General features: G+C 39.8%; 1 long non-coding RNA gene across 1 annotated transcript in view; it reads right to left on the bottom strand.

The window, feature by feature from the left end:
• Positions 1-2,966: 2,966 nt before the first annotated feature.
• LOC132483606 (uncharacterized) overlaps positions 2,967-19,750 on the bottom strand; it is a 37,210-nt gene continuing 20,426 nt past the window's right edge. The window contains exon 3 of the long non-coding RNA XR_009531089.1: positions 2,967-3,295. This is a non-coding gene — a long non-coding RNA (uncharacterized LOC132483606). The remainder of the gene's footprint in view (positions 3,296-19,750) is intronic.

The following is a 19,750-nucleotide window of genomic DNA, read 5'->3' as shown; positions in this document are numbered from 1 at the left end:
TCTCCTTTTGACCTTCCCTGAATTCTTCCAGTTGTTAGTAGCTTGTTAGTTCCACATTCCTTACCAGGACCTCCTGTGTAAGATAACTCATGCAAGTGGTTACTATGTTGCCTGGGCAGGGAGGGTGGTTTCAGTCAGTGTTTCCCCTAACACTGTTAGGAAGTTTTAGTGATAGGAAGATGGGGTAGTACTTAGTTAACTGCATTTAACTGGTTAAGATTATAAATGGGATGAAAGTATAGAGGTTTGAGAAGATAGGTTGTCCTAGAGTGTAGTAGAGTGAACGTTACAGGAAACTATAATATAATAGCTTGTCTGGCAGCATTGGATACTATTTGGGATTTAGGGTGGTTAACTTTAGACAAGCCCAGTCAGCATGGTTGTATAAACTTTCTCTACAAATATCACTTGCTCAGATGTAGTCACAGCATAGGATAATTGGGTTTCACAAGGTTGGGTTTTTTCAAATGAATGCTATGGAGAGAGAGAGGGACAACGAAGTTCAGCTTTTCTGCAAAGTTGTGACTAAAATGCCAGATCACAAAAACTAGCTGGACAAGAAGGTAAATGATAATATGAAAGAGAAGAAAAATTTTAAAAATAAAAAGCATAGGGTCAGTGGATTGAATGTCCCTATGGTGTCAAAGAATAGTTCCAAGGGAACTAGTAGGAGTGAGATTGATGTTCCAAAGGTGGTGATCAGACAGTGGGACAAAATTTGTTGTCCAGAGATTTTGAAGGAGGAGAGGCTATTGGTAATGACTACCAATAATATCCATGGTGTGAAAATGGCAATGACCAGCTGCAGTGAGGTGGAGGAGATTACTGGAGTTGAGAAGTTCAAAAAATTAAGAAACCAAGGTGCTGAGTGGACCATCTACATAGTTAAGTTGATTGTAGGAATAAACAAAGACAGTAAACCACATGATAAAATCACCAAAGAATGATGGGACATGGCAAAGAGATTCTGGAAGATGATTTAGGAGAGATATTAGGTGGTAAAGTCTGAGACATGAGCTCAATGGACTTGTGGTTTTCAAAGTCCAAAGAAGGATAGATGGTTTGGCAGGATGAATAGGAAAGAAGAAGACAACTATTCTACCTACAAGTTCTGAGACAAATAAGAGGTGAAAGAAAAGACTTCTTCCATTTGAGAGGGACAGCCAGGTTTCAGTTAGAAGAAGGCAAAGCAAATGTTCAGAGAAGAGTCTGGAACACAGGAGAGTTTGCTGATGGCAAACCAGAAATCCCAGAAAGTACAGTGGAGAAATTTGAAAATTATGGGGAAGCATAGGAAATGGAGCCAGATTAGGGAGGTAGAAAGCAGTGTCAAGATATGTAACATGTGGTGATGACCTGGGAGGTTGCTGGTAACTGGAATATAGGGTGAGTTGGGAGTAGTCCCAAAAAGCTGGAGGATGGTGAGTAGCCAGAGCCATCCAGAGTATTTACCTGGGAGGTGTGGGGTCATTGTTTACTATCTCATCAGGGGTGTTTGGGGCTGGGGAATTGAAGAGGATCTCCTTGCGGAACAGGTCATTTTAGTCAATAGGCTGTTCAATGAGCAGAGCTGGCTGGGGAAGGAGCTATTTCACTGGGAGTACTAGTTGCTGTTGAGACCTCCAAACCCTGGTATCTCCCTTCATTGCACTGTTGTCACAACCTGAGCACCAGTGGGCTGTTGGTTGCTTCCCCAGATGGGAGGTGCAAACAGAAGGGTCATAGTCTATCTCAGGGCAGAAAGTTTTATGGTAACTGGGTAATGAGGCCAGGTGAGGAGCTAGAGCCACTAGTTTCTCTTCTTCTGAAGAGGTACAGGAGATTATAACTGTTTTCTTGTCACCAGGAATTCTAGCCTTTAACCAACAAGTTTCCTTTGCTCCATTTTGTCCCATTACCCCAAATTTTGTCTCTTTGGACTCCAGAAAAGTTCTCTTCTTCCTTAACCATTATTTTAACAAATGATACAAGATAGGTATAATTGAACTGTCTTCATGCAACATTTCAAAAAAAACTCCAATGATATTTGAAACTTCAGATAACTACTGTTCCCTTATCACCTTTGTTCCCATTCCCATAAAAACAAAACAAAATATAGGTAGAGAAAGACACATGACAGATAGATGATAGATAGATAGATAGGAAGGATAGGCAGATTAACAGGTAGATAGACAGATGGATAATAGCTAATAGATGAACAAGAAAAGAGAAGGAAAGAGAAAGGAAAGGAAGAGAACTGAAAAGAGAAGAGGAGAGGAAAGGAGGGGAGGGGAGGGGAGGGGAGAGGAGAGGTGGGAGGAGAAGAGATAAGTTAAGATTTGGGTAACCCTTTGAGCGCTAAAAAAAGGTCTAGGTATTCTTTGGACTAATCCAGTCTTACAATCTTGTGAAAAGGATAATCTTATTTAGAAATCTAATTAGCAACATGAAAGCTAATTTCCAAATTCCTCAACTTCTACATCCAAAAAATTAGTACAACTTCCAGACTAATGTAGATTTGAAGTAGGAAAGGCCTAAAGGAAAAGTTAGCAGGCCACTCTGGTATTGTCTTCCTAACCTCCGAATCAGAACTGTTCTTAAAATCCCTGGGGTAAAAGAATTAGTTCAGAGGCAAAGCCAGAGAGCTTTAGTCCAAAGATCTGCTATAAACAGAACATGAACCCTGATCTTGCCAGGGAAACAAGGTTCTTAAATCAGGGTTAATCTCACTATTATGATGAGACACTGTCATTGTCTCTCAAGAAGGATCAGTCAGTGGCTTATGGCAGCTCAAGAAGGGAATCAGGAGCAGTTTCAAAGGCCATGCCTAAGGCCACTTAAAATTCCTGTAGTGATTTGATCCCCTCAGTAGCCCAAAAGACTTCCCCTATTCTCCCTTTAAATAAGCACTGTGGTTTTATTCTTGGTTATAGAACCTATAGGACATTCCAGAGACTCAGATAAGAAAGCAGACATATCCTGGACCATAAGTTCTCACACTTTGATGTACACGTGAATTCCCCATGAGGAGAAACATCATAACTGTAAGCTCCTAACACCCAACCCTTAAGGTTGATGATTTCAACCTTACCTCACTTCATCTTCATGTGCAATCTCTGGGGAAGATGTTTTTTTAACATTCCTCTTTTACAAATGAAGAAACTGAAGCTGAAGGAAGTTAAGTAGCTTCGCCAAGTCACTCCATTAATATATGGTAAGGCAGGTTTTATGTGCAAGATGTCCAATGCCAGATCCTGTGTTGTTTGTATCAACTCCATGAACACTACCCTGTCCGCTTATAACCACAGTGTGGGTCCTGAAATTCAGAAGAAAAGGGGTTATTTTTAAAGTTGGGTGGACTTCTTCCCACAAATCTAAGTTGCTTTCTTATTAAACATCAAGCGCACACATGCACACACACACACACACACACACACACACACACACAACTATTTTGCACTTTTTAAAGCTGGCATGGCAGTTATCCAAAAAAAATGGGAACACGAGAATTCCCTGGTGGTCCAGTGGTTAGGACTCGGTGCTTTCACTGCTGGGGTCCTGAGTTCAATCCCTGGTTGGGGAACTAAGATCCCTCAAGCACACGGTGCAGCCAAAAAAAAAATTTTTTTTTTAAATGGGAACTTGTTTAAAATTCTACAGTATTTCAAAGAAAGTAAAATTACCCCCAAAAAAGTGTGGGAATTATTCCTCCCAAGCACAGAATTATTTATGTAGCTACCACAAGTTTTAAAACAATGCTGATGTATGGTGCCATTTGTTCCATTAAAAAGAGAGAGAGAGAGAGAACTCTCCTGACCTTTTCAGGTTGATTGTTCCTTGATTAGTCAATGCAAAGTAAGCATTCCAGGCATTGTTGTACAACAGCTCCATTCTGTATTCCAAAATATTTATATAGTATGACACACTTGAGCTATATTTACTTATGGCAGTTAGGTTTCGAACCACTTTTGGGTACACAGAGAACTGTAATCTAGCCAGCATTCCAATTAGGCTTTTTCAGAACTCTCCACCCCTCCAGCCTCCTCTCAAATGTTTCTGTCATCCCTTTTTCTCTCCTTTCTACCAGCCACCAGCATTTTCATCCTCATCCAATTGTACTCTAGCTATCAACCACCTTATTTCACTTAATCTACTTCTTTTATGTGTCTTCTATAGATCTCCCTTCCAATGTGAATAAGCATTCTTTATGCTTTCTTCACACACCTCTCACACTGACTGTCCTGTTTTCCAAAATCTTTACTTAATAATCTCTCCTAACCTCAGGTGAAGGTCATCTGATTTCCCCACTATCTGCCATCCTTCTTCATGGTTGACTGTAGACCTAAAGGATCCTCCCCAATTGCTTTAGAATCAGGATCCATGTCTTCTTTCATACCCAGTCCTCCATCAACATCCTTGGATCTTCCTCTGCACTTGGGAAGATCCATACCTATTGATGACCCTGTCAGGACACTAGCCTCCCTCCCCCATAATCCCAGCAAATTCTGTCTTCACTCCATCTCAGCTTCCTTTCAATAGAGTCAAACCTTAGCTTTCTTTTATCTTTCAAAATTATTTATTTATTTATTTTTGGCTGCATTGGGTCTGCATTGCTCTGTGTGGGCTTTCTCTAGTTGTGGCAAGTGGAGGCTACTGTTCGTTGTGGTGTGCGGGCTTCTCATTGCAGTGGCTTCTCTAGTTGTGGAGCACAGGTTCTAGGCACATGGGCTTCAGTAGTTGCAGCATGCAGGCTCAGTAGTTGCAGCACGCAGGCCCTAAAGCATGTGGGCTTCAGTAGTTGCGGTGTGTGGGCTCAGTAGTTGCAGCACGTGGACTCTAGGGCATGTGGGCTTCAGTAGTTGTGGCTCACAGGCTCTAGAGCGCAGGCTCTAGAATGCAGGCTCAGTAGTTGTGGTGCACAAGCTTAGTTTCTCCACAGCATGTGGGATCTTCCCGGACCAGGGACTGAACCCATGTCCCCTGCTTTGGCAGGAGGATTCTTAACCACTGTACCAGCAGGGAAGTCCCAAACCTTAGCTTTCTTTATTATGCATACTACCCCATTTCTAAGCTCTTAAACTGAAATTTAATTCACCCTTTAAGACCATAACCTGCCATCTCCCCAACTTTCCTATTCTTTCATCCACTGCCCTTTGATCTTCATAATGGCCCCAAATCCCATAATCTATTTCAGTTCAGCTTGATTTGCTTTCCTATCCAGCCTTGTCCAACAGTCAGATAATTCACTACCTCCCTAGAATCTCTGCCCTTTGGTCTCCTACCCTTCCCACTTTGTCAATCACTATCTCTCTTTCCCCTTGTTTACCGAACTATCTCTGTCTATTGCCTCCATTTCTTCACCTACTTACTCCTTAATTCTATAAAATCTGGCTTCAATACAAATTGTTATGCTGGTGCTACTTTCTTCCCATTTTTCTGGAGTTTATCTAACCAACTCATCACCAAATTGAGAGACTTTTGCTCATTTTTCATATCCTTGCTCATTCTACAGCATTTGACATTGTTGGCTGGGTAAATATCTCTTCCTTCTAGTTCTAGCTTTCTCTCCTCTTCTGAGACATGATGCTATCCTGCTTCCCTTCCTCCTTCTACCTGCACCTTATATGTCTTCTTCTGGGCCCTCCTCCTCCTCCCCTAACTCTGCAAAGCTTGGTGTTTCTCTAGATGTATCTTCATGTTATTTTCACCCTATTTCTTCATATATGGATCTAATCTATTCTTCATTTCCTCATGCAGTAAGACTTCAAGCTTTCCCTCTTTTAGAACAGGTTCTGGCACATAGTAAGTCTTCAATAGTGATGAGATGAATGAAATGTGAGAACATGAGCAAACCAATCAATCTCTCTGGATCTCAGTTTCATGGTGTTGTTACGTGAACTGAATGTTACAATATATTAAAAAAAACTTATCTAGGGGCTAGAAAATAACAGGCATAAGGATACAAGATTAATATACAGAATTCTGTTGCTGTATTTACACTAACAATGAAATATCAGAAAGAGGAAGTAAAAAAAATTCTGCTTCAAATCACATAAAAAAAAAAAAAAACCTAGGAATAAACCTAACCAAGGAGGTGAAAGACCTATACACTGAAAACTATAAAATACTGATAAAGGAAATTGAAGACGATTCAAAGAAATGAAAAGATATCCCATGCTCTTGAATTAGAAGAATTAATATTGTTAAAATGGCCATACTACCCAAAGCAATCTACAGATTTAATGCAATCCCTATGAAAATATTCATGACATTTTTCACAGAACTAGAACAAATAATCTGAAATTTTATATGGAAACAGAAAAGACCCAGAATTGCCAAAGTAATCTTGAGGAAAAAGAACAAAGCTGGACGCATAACCAGACAATACTACAAAGCTACAGTAATCAAAACAGCATGGCACAAAAACAGACATATAGATCAATGGAACAGAATAGAGAGCCCAGAAATAAACCCATACACCTACACTCAATTAACCTACAACAAAGGAGGCAGGAATATACAATGGAGAAAAGACAGTCTCTTCAGCAAGTGGTGTTGTGAAGGACAGCCTCATGTAAATCAAATGAAATTAGAACACTTCCTCATACCATATACAAAGATAAACTCTAAATGGTTTAAAGACATAAATATAGGACATGACACCATAAAACTCCTAGAAAGAACACAGGCAAAACATCTTCACGCATAAATCGCAGCAATATTTTCTTCTCCCAAGGCAAAAAAAAAAAAAAAAATGAAAGCAAAAATAAACAAAAGAGACCTAATCAAACTTAAAAGCTTTTGCACAGCAAAGGAAACCATCAGCAAAATGAAAGGACAGCCTACAGAAGGGGAGAAAATATTTCCAAATGATGCAACCAGCAACAGCTTAATTTCCAAAATATACAAACAGCTCATACAACTCAATATCCTAAAAACAAACAACCCAATCAAAAAATGGGCAGAGGACCTAAATAGACATTTCTCCAAAGAAGACATACAGATGGCCAACAAGCACATGAAAATATGTTCAACATTGCTAATTATTAGAGAAATGTAAATCAAAACCACAATGAGGGGCTTCCCTGGTGGCACAGTGGTTAAGAATCCACCTGCCAATGCAGGGGACATGGGTTCTATCCTGATCCGGGAAGATCCCACATGCTGCAGAGCAATTAAGCCCATGCGCCACAACTACCTAAGCCCATGCACCTAGAGCCCGTGCTCCAAAACAAACAGAAGCCTTCACAATGAGAAGCCCACACACTTAATTGGAATGCTGGCTAGATTACAGTTCTCTGTGTACCCAAAAGTGGTTCAAAGCCTAACTGCCATAAGTAATAAATGCTGGAGAGGGTGTGGAGAAAAGGGAACCCTCCTACACTGTTTGTGGGAATGTAAATTGGTACAGCCATTATGGAAAACAATATGGAGGTTCCTTAAAAAACTAAAGACAGAACTACCATGTGATCCAGCAATCCCACTCCTGGTCATATATCTGGAAAAGATGAAAACTCTAATTTGAAAAGTTACTTGCACCCCAATGTTCACAGCAGCACTATTTACAATAGCCAAGACATGGAAGCAACCCAAATGCCCATCAACAGATGACTGGTTTAAGAAGATGTGGTATATATATGCAATGGACTATTATTCAGCCATAAAAAAGAATGAAATATTGCCATCTGCAGCAACAAGGATAGACCTAGAGAATATCATACTAAGTGAAGTAAGTCATACAGAGAAAGATAAATATTATATGATATCACTTATATGTGGAATCTAAAAAATAACACAAATGAATCATATACAAAATAGAAACAGACTTACAGACATCGAAAACAACTTTATGCTTACCTAAGGGGCATGGGGAAGGATAAATTAGGAGTATGGGATTAACAGATACAAACTACTATACACAAAATAATAAGAAAGAAGATTTACTGTGTAACACAAGGAAAGGTTTTCAATATCTTGTAATAACCTGTAATGGAAAATAATCTGGGGGAAAAATATATATGTAACTGAATCACTTTGCTGTATACCTGAAACTAACAGTATGTTGGAAATAGAGTAACTTCAATTTAAAAAAAAGAAAACTTTAGAAAGAAAATAACAGGCATATAGTATAATATAAACAGCTAACGTGTTCTCTATTTCCCATGTAAATGACTCCCAGACCTAAATCTGTAAACTATACTCACACCAGAACTCCAGATGCAAATGCACATATCTCCCTTGATAGCCAGATGGCCTGTCGATCTCAACAATTTGAAACTACCCCATCTTCTATTCCAAATCATCTCCTCTCCCTCTCTTCCCTCTTTCTATAATAATGCTACCAATCTCCCAGTTATTGAGGCTTCAAACCACAGAAATCATCTTTAATTCTTTTACCCCCTTCCCACATCCTACTACCAAGTCCAAAAACTATTTCCACAAAGTCCTTCAATGTTCTTTCTATTCCCACTGCCAAGACTCTCACAAGACCGGTACTGGCTCTTGTTGAAAGCTCCACAATAGCTTCTTTAGTAGTCTATTCACCTTCATTCTTCCCACTTCAATCCCACAAAGTCCACTTTCCTATAAAAATCCCTGATCATCCCACTTCCCTGTTCAAAAGTCTATAATAGATCCCTCATGCTTACCAAGTGCAGCAGACTCATTAGCCTGGCAAACAGAGCCTTGCACATATGACCAAACTTGTTACTAAATATTTTCTTAATGCACCCTATGTTTCTCACCTTTATGTCTTTACTCATGCGCTTCCTTTTGCCTATAGGGCTTTCATCCCCGACTATAGCTGCTGAAATCTGACCAGCCCTCAAAATGCGGCTCAGATCTTTTGGGAAGTCTTCCCTGATCTTTTGAGTTGGATTTGATGGTTCTTTTTCCAGTACTTCCTCAATGGTTTTATTTTTGTGACTCTTACTTTATTCTATTGTAATTAAGGGCTTATATATCTTCCTTTTCTACTATGTAATAAGCTCCTTGAAGACAGGGATCATGCCTTATTTTTATATCCCCCAAAAAACTAGCAAAATTCTAGCTTAGCCATAAAGAAGAGTGAAATAATGCCATTTGCAGCAACACGGATGGACCTGGTGATTATCATACTAAGTGAAGTAAGACAGAGAGAGAAAGACAAATATCATATGATATCACTTATATGTGGAATCTAAAAAAAAAAGATACAAACTTATATACAAGACAGAAATAGACCCACAGACATAGAAAACTTATGGTTACCAAAGGGGAAAGGTGGTGGGGGAGGTAGTTTGGGATTAACATGTATTATACACTCCAATATAGAAAACAGATAACCAACAAGGACCTTCTGTACAGCACAGGGAACTATACTCAATATTTTGTAATAAGCTATAAGGGAAAAGAATATATATATAAACATCTGAATCACTGTGCTTTACACCTGAAACTAACACAACATTGTAAATCAACTATACTCCAATTAAAAAAAAAGAAATGGCTGTCTTTAAATATCTATTAAATTCACATGTATATACCTTTAAGAAATCACACATTGGAATTTAGTTTTTTTTTTGTTTTGTTTTGTTTTTTTTTTTCTTTTTGCGGTATGCGGGCCTCTCACTGTTGTGGCCTCTCCCGTTGCGGAGCACAGGCTCCGGATGCGCAGGCCCAGCGGCCATGGCTCACGGGCCCAGCCGCTCCGCGGCATATGGGATCCTCCCAGACCGGGGCACGAACCCATATCCCCTGCATCGGCAGGCGGACTCTCAACCACTGCGCCACCAGGGAGGCCCGGAATTTAGTATTTTTGAAACTGAATATTATGATCATTTCTGTGTAGACAAAATGTAGCTTTCATGGCTTCTTGGTGACATATCTCTTAGGAATTGACAGAAAGGCCTTAAAAGACAGATATTTATCATAGCTGTGAGATTTCTTCTCCATCTCACTCTGGGGGGGGCACTCAAATTATAGTGATGGCTGAGCTTATAGGTTAAATTATCAACTTAGAGAAAAATAATTGTTTTAATCTTCTTTCCTGGTTAAAAAGACAAGAAAATATTTCCCCCTCTGAAGAGCCTAATGTATAGAGAGATGAAGAATGTGTCAATTCAGAAACAGCAATAGCAGGGATAATCTATCAAGGCTTCAGAATGCTTTGTAAAACCCGCCATGGACTTAGTCCTTGCGGTTAGCAAATCCCAGAAGCTACATGATGCATCAGAAGGGCTTTAGACTTATCCCAGCTCAGCCACTGATAGGCTATGAGACCTTGTCAAAGTCACTGCTTGTTTTTGGCCTCAATTTCCCCATCCATAAAATAAGGAAGTTAACACACTGGGTAATCTCCAAGGTTCTTTCCATCCCAGACCTTCTCTGCCCCTGAGGGATAAGATGCCTCTTCTCTGCAGCCATCTGAAACAATACAGCAAAGGAGCAAAGAATCTGAGCACTAGAGTCACATCTAGCAGGGATCTAAATCCTGCCTTGGCACCTCCATTTGTGAACATCAAGGAAAATACACAACCTCTCTGTTCCCAGTTTCATCATCTGTAGGAAGGCTATGATGGTAATAATAGTAACTATTGGGGAATTCCCCGGTGGTCCAGTGGTTAGGACTCCGTGCTTTCACTGCTGAGGGCACAGGTTCCATCCCTGGTCAGGGAACTAAGATCCCATAAGCTGTGCAGCACAGCCAAATAATAATAATAAAAATAATAGTAACTCTTTCATAGGTTATTTTAAGGATTAAAAGAGATGTGTAAATTGCTTAGCACAATGTCTGGCACATGGCAAGTGTTTGATGAATTTAGTGACTATTAAGTTAAATGGGGTCTATTTTCAAAAGTAGTAAATGTATCCTGAGAACACAAAGTGAACCACTTTCCACAGGTATATGCCCAAGTGTGTCCTCAGGCAGCCAGGAAGTGGCCCTAAACTCCTGAAGGCAGAGGTTATAAACTGGTACCCTACAAGTATTTGCCCCAAAAGTATATTTTCTTGATATAAATAGTGCTGTTGTTGTTGTTATTTAATTGAATTCGTTGCCAACATTTAAAAATCAGGTTTTCTCATCTCTGGCTTCTTTTGAAAAACTGAAGTATCTGGCAATAGTGAACTTTCATTCCTGCACAGTTTCTATAACTAGAGCTTCTCCCTATTGTTCTCCACCCAGTCTGTTCCACTCATTTATACTAGATGCCTCACCCCTCTAGGCATTTCAGTTTTGATCCCTGTCCTAGGGGATGAGGACAGCTGTTCTTCTCCGTTAAAGAAAGCTCACACTTTTCCCACCACATGCAGAAAGTCTAAGAAAGAACCAACACACAGAGAGAAGTGGAGCTGAAACACGAAGTCAGAGGGAGCCCTAATTACATAATTTGATCCCTAGATTCAGCTCTTCCTGAAATCCATTCATCCTTAGATTTCCCAGTTAAATGAGTCATTAAATTCCCTTTTTTAACTGAGGTAGCTTTATTTGGGTTTTTGTCCCTTGCAACCAAGAGACATAACCAATTCCATGACTAGGGTGGCCAACTCAACTTTGTTTTCTCACTGGAAGTCCCACATCCCTGGAAACCTCTCAGTTTCAGGCAAACTGGGATGGCTGATCAACCTATTCATGGCAGAGTTATGCTTCAAAATCATTCAAAGTTGTTATCAAAGCCTATGCTCTCTACCTCTTCACATTTCTTTCCTTTCCAAAATTCACTACTGTATTATCAAAAAATGGACCAGATCTTGATTTCTAATACCATTCTCCTACAAAATGAGCCATGGCTCCTTGGAGAAATGGCTGATTCTAAGGCTGGAGCAGACAATATACAAGATAGCCTGGAGCATCTTGTAGTACTAGAAAGCAAGGAAGTGCTCAGAAAACAAAAATGATGGGCACATACCAAAGAGACACAGGAATCAACTGAAAGAGTTCCCAATGGCCAAATCTGGAACAGTTTGAGCAACAAAATAAATAACAAAGTATTTTATTATAACCCAAAGTATAAAATAAATATTAATGGATTCATACTGATATAAATAAATGATTGAATGAATAAATAAGAAGAGACGGGGGTGCGGGTTCGATCCCTGGTTGGGGAACTAAGATCCTACATGGTGTGTGGTGCAGCCAAAAGAAAAAAAAGAAGAGACAAATCTTCTTTACAGAAGAATTCATGATGATACTTCCCCCTCCAAGAAGTGAAACTTAATTTTCCACCCCATTACTCCCTTGAGAGTAGGTTGGCCATAGTGACTGTCTTCCAAAAAGTAGAGTATGGAAAAGGAGGAAAAGAGGAAAAAGTAACTTTGCAGTAGAGAAACCTGACCACCTTGGCAACGTTAACAACAACGTGATGAGTCATCCTGATAGTATGTAACCTTGATATGACATAATAAGAATGGCACTACACCTCCGTGGTCTTCTTCCCCAAAATCCTTGTCTAACCATGAGAAAAATATTGAAGAAATCCAAATTGAGGCACATTCTACAAAAAAACCTGACTAGCACTTCTAAAACTGTCAAGACCACCAAAGACAAGAAAAGTCTGAGAAACTGTCACAGAGCAGAGGAGGCTAGGGAGACATATGAACTAAACATAATGTCATATCCTAGGTGGGATCCCAGAACAAAGAAAAGGACATTAGAGAAAAAAATTGGTGAAATTTGAATGAAGTATTAAGCTTAGTTAATAATAATGTACCAATGTTTATTTCTAACTTGTGACAAATGTACATAGTGAAATGAGATGTTAACAGTAGAGGATACTGATACCAAGCAGGGCCCTGTGGGGCTCCTGGGCACAAAGCCTTTCTGTGTCCCCCATTTCTTTGATTATGGGAAACAGCCTTCATTCAGCCCCCATGACTTTCCCTGAATTCCAATGGGCAGATCCAAGCAGTTGTTAATTAGGGAAGGGAGGGGATGCCAGACCAGGGAGAAACAAACAGTCAAGAGCAGCCTTGGGGCAAGGTCCTGTTTCCCCATCAACAGATACACACAACAATATCTTTGAGCTATTTTGCAGATACTGAAACCCCCTCCAGGTGGGAAAAGTTAACAATTAACTTTGTGCTGCCCACAAGCATGTAGACCCCCGACCAGCTGGACCTGAAGGTTGATGCTGTTGACTCCTACTTACCTCACCACCAACAATCAGAAGAATGTCCATGAGCTGATCATGTCCTCTTTGAACAATTACTACAAAACTTCTCACTATCTTCTCCAAGTGGGGACACATAGTTTTTCGAGGCAGAAGCCTGCTGTGTCCCCATTTGCCTGGCAAAGTGATAAAGCTATCAGTTTCTACTTCACCCAAAACTCCATCTCCGAGATTTGATTCAGCACCGGTGTACAGAGAAGTTGAGCTTTCAGCATCAATACTGGGTGAGGTGTACACAGGAGTTTCTGTACTATCTGTGCAACTCTTCTGGAAATCTAAAACTATTAAAATTTTTAAAATTATCTTTAAAATAATAGACCAGTTCATATTCTAAAGGAAAGCCTCACTATGAAGAAAGATATGGCTTCATCCATTTCAAAAACTCAACATAAAAAAATACACTTTAGAAAAGATGGATTTTACGTATTTTATACATTTTCTATATAAAGTAACAAGCAGTCTAGTGTCATCTGTCTGGACAACTTTTCACAGTATAATTGCAAGTTAGTTGTACTGCTGCCAAAATATTGGCTCCCTGTACCCCGATGCCAAAATGAGATACGGAGACAGAGTTTTGGAGAAGAAAGAAAGGGTGGCTCTAATCTTTGCCAGGCAAAGAGGGGAACACAGCAGGCTAGTGCCTCAAGAACTGTGCCCACTCCCTGGGGAATAGGGAGAGGTCTTATAGGCGGGTCTTATAGTGGTCAGGGGTATGCAATAAGGATCAAGGCAGTAACAGTCTGGCATTCTTTCTTCTGCAGAGTTTCAAAACGGTGGGGCTGCTGACAACATTACAGTGTGTGCAGAGTCTCAGGTGGAGCTTCTCTGGTCCCTTTAATCTTGCCTCAGGTTGTTTCCTGGCTGCTCCTCCCTTGATTAGCAACTGTTCTTGAATCTGCCCTTTGGAACTCAGGGAAGGTCATGGAGGCTGGAGTCTTGCCTACAAGAAATGGGAGATTAAAAAAGCCTCCGTGCCTGGGAACCCCACAGGGCCCTGCTCAGCATCAGTACCATAAGATTTGATTGACCTACTTAGAATTTTGGTTCTTCTAATCATTCATTAAACTTACAAACTAAATTAATGCTTGTTCTTACATGTCTTGGCAGAACAAATTAATACTATCTGAACAAATTAATAACCTTGGCTCCTAACTCCTGTGATTTTGGCAGGTTATACTTTCAGTTTCTAAAGCCCATACACAGAGGAGTCCTGAGGTAGGGATCTGCTCTCCTACCTATACACATACGGAGTTATTCTTTTTTTTTTTTTTTAAACATCTTTATTGGAGTAAAATTGCTTTACAATGGTGTGTTAATTTCTGCTTTATAACAAAGTGAATCGGCTATACATATACATATATCCCCATATCTCTTCCCTCTTGCGTCTCCCTCCCACCCTCCCTATCCCACCCCTCTAGGTGGTCACAAAGCACCGAGCTGATCTCCCTGTGCTATGTGGCTGCTTCCCACTAGCTATCTATTTTACATTTGGTAGTGTATATATGTCCATGCCACTCTCTCTCACGGAGTTATTCTTAATGAGTGTTAGAAGAATACCCTAGAGGAAGAGCAGACCTCATCATACATTCTTGTCAAAGCCATGAGAAGCTGGCCCAGTGCCCTAGTAAGAGATTTAGATGGAAACATGAAACACAAATCCTCACAGTATGGAAGCAACTCATTCACTCAACAACACTTTTCTTAACACCTGAGCTAAGAATACAGAAATGACCGACACTGAAGGGTTTCCATTCTACCTTCAGGGGCAAAATAGCAACATGTTAAACAGGAGGTATAGGGATGTTAAACGGATGAAATTGAGTTTTTGAAATATGCAATTGGGTATTCAACTAGCACATCAGAAGCAGTGAGTAGTAGGATTAAATACAGATTTCATGAATAAACACTGGTCACATGTCTCCCATTGATTGCCTCTTCTGAAAATTTGCAGAAACGATTAGGACACAGTCCATGCCCTCAAGGCACTTGCTCTCTGGTAACTGGGATAAAGGAATTATACCATTAGTTACAAGCACAAGTAGAATATGTCCCCCAAGAAAAGTACAAAGTGCTCCTGGAGGTCAAAGAGGAAGACATTAAATCTAGTTACAAATAGGGAAGTAGATAGCATTTTGAGATAGGCTTAAATTGTGGTACAAACTAGACAGGTTTGAATGGGGGTATTACAGGCAAATATACAACCTCAGCAAAATCACTCAAGCTTTCCGCTTTACCTAGGGTATATGTGAGTCTTGGGAAATGTGGCTTTATAAAGGAACCAAGAGAGATGCTAAGTCTAGAGGGAAGAGTAGGACAAGAAGCATATTCATGTGCTCTTAACAAATCTCCCCTCAGAATGCTTATCAGGTGTAAGGGGGAAAATCACAGCTGTACTGTGGAGAAGTCATATAACACTTTAATCAAATGATCAACATTAACATGCCCAAAGAGGAGCAGATAGATATCATGTGACTCCAGATGCCTTACTCCAAGAAGGACACAACATTTCTTTTGTAGTTTTCTAGTCAGACATCTAATCTCCTCATGAAATCTGAATCTAATCTTGAAGAAACATCACACAAATCCAAACTGAGTAATATAATATAAAATAACTGGTCCATGTTCTTCAAATATGGCAATGTCATAAAAGACAAAGAACGGTGAGGAATTCTTCCAGGTTAAAGGAAACTAAAGAGACAACATGACTAAATACAGTACATGATCTTAGACTGGATCCTGAACTGGAGGGGGGAAATGCTAGAAAAGGACAATGCTGGGACAATGGACAATTGAACTACATACTGTACATTGTTTAAAGTATTATATCTATGTTAAATTTCCTGAATTTAATAACTCTACTGTAAGAACATAAGAGAACATCCATGTTTTTAGGAAAAATGCACTGAAGATTAAGGGAGTAAATGGGGATGATGTATGCCACCTACCCACAAATGATTCAGAAAAAAATATGTACATATATACAGAAAGAAAGAAAGTGAGTAATAAAACAAATGTAGCAAAATGTTAAAAATCCATGACTACAAGTAAAGGATATAGGGTCAGGGGAGTTCTTGGCATCATTCTTGTGATTTTTATGTAGTTTGAAATTATTTCAAAATAAAAACTCTTTTAAAAACCCTATAGGGCTTCCCTGGTGGGGCAGTGGTTGAGAGTACACCTGCCGATGCAGGGGACACGGGTTCATGCCCCGGTCTCGGAAGATCCCACATGCCGCGGAGCGGCTGGGCCCGTGAGCCATGGCCGCTGAGCCTGCACGTCCGGAGCCTGTGCTCCGCAACGGGAGAGGCCACAACAGTGAGAGGCCCGCACACCACACACACACACACAAAAACAACCTATAAAACATTAAAGTCAAAATTATTTTCATGCATAAAAGTTTCATAACCAATTTCTTTTAAGATATAAGGTTTTTACAAAAGTATAAATTACTATTTATAGTACTTGAAACTTTAGGATCTTCTATTTCTCTTAATATTGTCTTATTTAAACATTTCCATGTATCAACTTGGTTACACGTCAATCATTTTTAGTAACTATATATTCACTATGATATAATCATTCTTCTATTGAACATTTCTGTTATCTCCAATTTTCTCAGTTACAGTATCACTGCTATGAACATAGCTATAAAAATTATTTCCTTTGGGAATATTTCCTAGGGATTTTAGAATAATTCTGTAGAGCAAGATCAAAAAGAAGATATACCATTTTAGATGTCAAACTTATATGGACTGAGATCCACTCATACCAGAGGACATTTTCCATACTTTTGAATATGGAGGCAGTTCTGAAAATTACTCATCAACACACTGGTACCATTGCCAGACAACAGCTCTCTCTCACACACACACCATTCACCAAGCCTGAAGAGCAAACAAAAAGAGAAAGAAAAGGATGCTCAAGGAGCCAAGTTGACAGACTATCGCTGTGTTGATTTACCACCAACTCGGCTGGAAAGCTTTTCTAGTTAACACAAAGCACAGCAGACCAAACTTGTCCATGCTCAGATGCACTGGTTTTAGTCAATATGTCTTATTCTTACAAAACTTCCAAAATTTTAATATAGAAACTGCTTAGTTAAAAAAAAAACAAAAAAAAACATGTACTTTGACTCTAAATGTGTCTGGGGAGCTTGAGCATCAAACAACTGAAGAATAATCTTGTATGTAATGATAATTATTATGTCAGGCTAAAGACCAACTTCAGCAATGATTGTAAACAAGGAACACCAATTAGCAATTTCATCAGTTAGGATCTGGTCTGTAAAAGGATAAGAAGAAGAGCATGGGGCTTTGTGAAAACCCTATTTCTGTCTTTAAGGAAGTATGCACACACATACACACTAAGGTGTATCTTTGCTGAGAAATACAAAATGTATGGATACATATAAAATGTAAGTACTTGATTCTTACTAATACACACTAATGAACAAGGGTAAAGTTTTCAAAGAGTTGCCTAGCACAAGGGAATGTTCAGGAGTGATGGAAATGATCTACATCACAGGATCTAAATGATCTATATGGCTTTGAAATTGGTTACATGGGTACATGCATTTGATGAAGTTCTCAGACTATTAACTTAAGACCTGTAAATTACTCCCTGTAACATATGTCTCAAAAATGCAATAGAGGGACTTCCCTGGTGGCGCAGTGGTTAAGAATCCGCCTGCCAATGCAGAAAACACGGATTCGAGCCCTAGTCTGGGAAGATCCCACATGCCGCGGAGCAACAAAGCCTGTGAGCCACAACTACTGAGCCTGCGCTCTAGAGCCCACGAGCCACAAATACTGAGCCCACGCACCACAACTACTGAAGCCCATGCACCTAGAGCCCGTGCTCCACAGCAAGAGAAGCCACCACCATGAGAAGCCTGCGCACCGCAACAAAGAGTAGCCCCCGCTCGCCACAACTAGAGAAAGCCCACGCGCAGCAACGAAGACCCAACGCAGCCATAAATAAATAAATAAATAAATAATTTTTAAATGCAATAGAAAGCACACCAAATCAGCAGACCCGCTCTGTCACTAACTAGTTCTATGTGCTTAAGCAAGTCATATAACCTCAGCTTCCTTATCTGAAAAACAAAGGGATTGTGTTTAACCATCTCTCTAACACAATCCCTAAATTCTTTAACAGCTTTAAGAGTCTAACTGACAATTTTTAAAGTTGCAACAAACTTATGGAAATTAATAATCTGACTTAGGACTTTGACAATTTTAACTTTACAAGTTTCAAGTACATTAACACATGAATACATTATCAACATAAACAGAAGTTATGGCCCTTTTCTCATAATCCTAGAGGGGACTTGTCCTGCCAGCTTTCAGTGTGTTCTTCTAGGTTTTTTCATTGCTCTTGCTGCAGAGGCAGTATGGCTCTCTGGCTAAGCATGAAGACTGTGGACTCGTGCTGCCAGGTCCACAGCCCAGCAGCACCACTAGCCAGGGTAGACCATGTTGAAGTCATCCAAAATCCCTGTGCTTCAGTTTCCCCACCTAAAAAGAGTGGCAAAAATGGCAACCATTCATGAGGTTATTGTGAGAATAACACATGATACACATAAAACCCTTAGAACAGAGCCTGGCACCCAGGAATTGTCACTTATTACTGATAAACTCTTCAGTCTTTCATAATAAAATATCTACGCTTGCTTCTTTCAATGCAGTTGAAGAATAAGTAATTGAAACACTTATTGTAACTCAAAGTCACTCAAAACACTACATTAAATACAAAGGCACTCAGGGAAATAGGTCTCTTGGAATATTTAATCATTGGTATTGAGCCAAAAAATGTCTTCAGTATCATTCAGTACACCTTGTAGATGGAAACCAGGCCCATCAAAGTGTTGTTACTGACATTTCAGCTTTTTATTTAATATGAAAAGCATTAAATGGGTGAGGGTAGGATGAAAAATGAAACTCAATAGAGCCACATCCAGTCTTGTCTCTGTAGGTCTGCCCCATCACTGAAAATCACTAAGCAGTCATGATACCTAAGGACCCAAGGATAGCCTAAAATGCTGCAACACACAGCCTGATGAATGAGCTTTGTATCTAGGCTTAGGGGAGGCGGATACAATGTGCTTACTCTGTTATTCACACTGCATTTACTCTGTCAAATGTTTTCATTTCCTAATGCAGAATCCTTTAGTGAAGAAAAAAAGCCTGCCTGGTTGGATTTGAATTTATTATTTCAGCGACACAGAAAGACATGGAGACTAAACTTTCAACTGACACGAGGTAGAATAAAGTACCACGTTTTCTTCCAATCAATTTTTCACCTTTACACACAGTGATAAGCGCCTGTGCCAAAGGTTCTTGATTCTATCTACGTGAAAGGGCTCTAACTGATAATCATTTAGTCCACAAGTCAACAGCCTTAAATATCAAAAATGTGAGGACCTGAGTGTGGATTTGCATAGTTCCGGGCTCTGTGGAACTATCTGCTTTCTGTAACAACCCACCCTGCAGAGAGTGCACCCACGCAATGCCCTGCTAGAGATGAGAGAGATCAAGAAGGTGGGGAGAAAGGTCTGGACTTGCCCTTTAACCAGACCCAAGCATGTTTCCCTGGCCTTCTTGGCTGAACACCATATCACCATG

Source organism: Mesoplodon densirostris, chromosome 1 (genome assembly GCF_025265405.1).
Source record: "Mesoplodon densirostris isolate mMesDen1 chromosome 1, mMesDen1 primary haplotype, whole genome shotgun sequence".
Lineage (NCBI taxonomy): Eukaryota > Metazoa > Chordata > Mammalia > Artiodactyla > Ziphiidae > Mesoplodon > Mesoplodon densirostris.
This window is presented reverse-complemented; position numbering and strand designations above follow the sequence as displayed.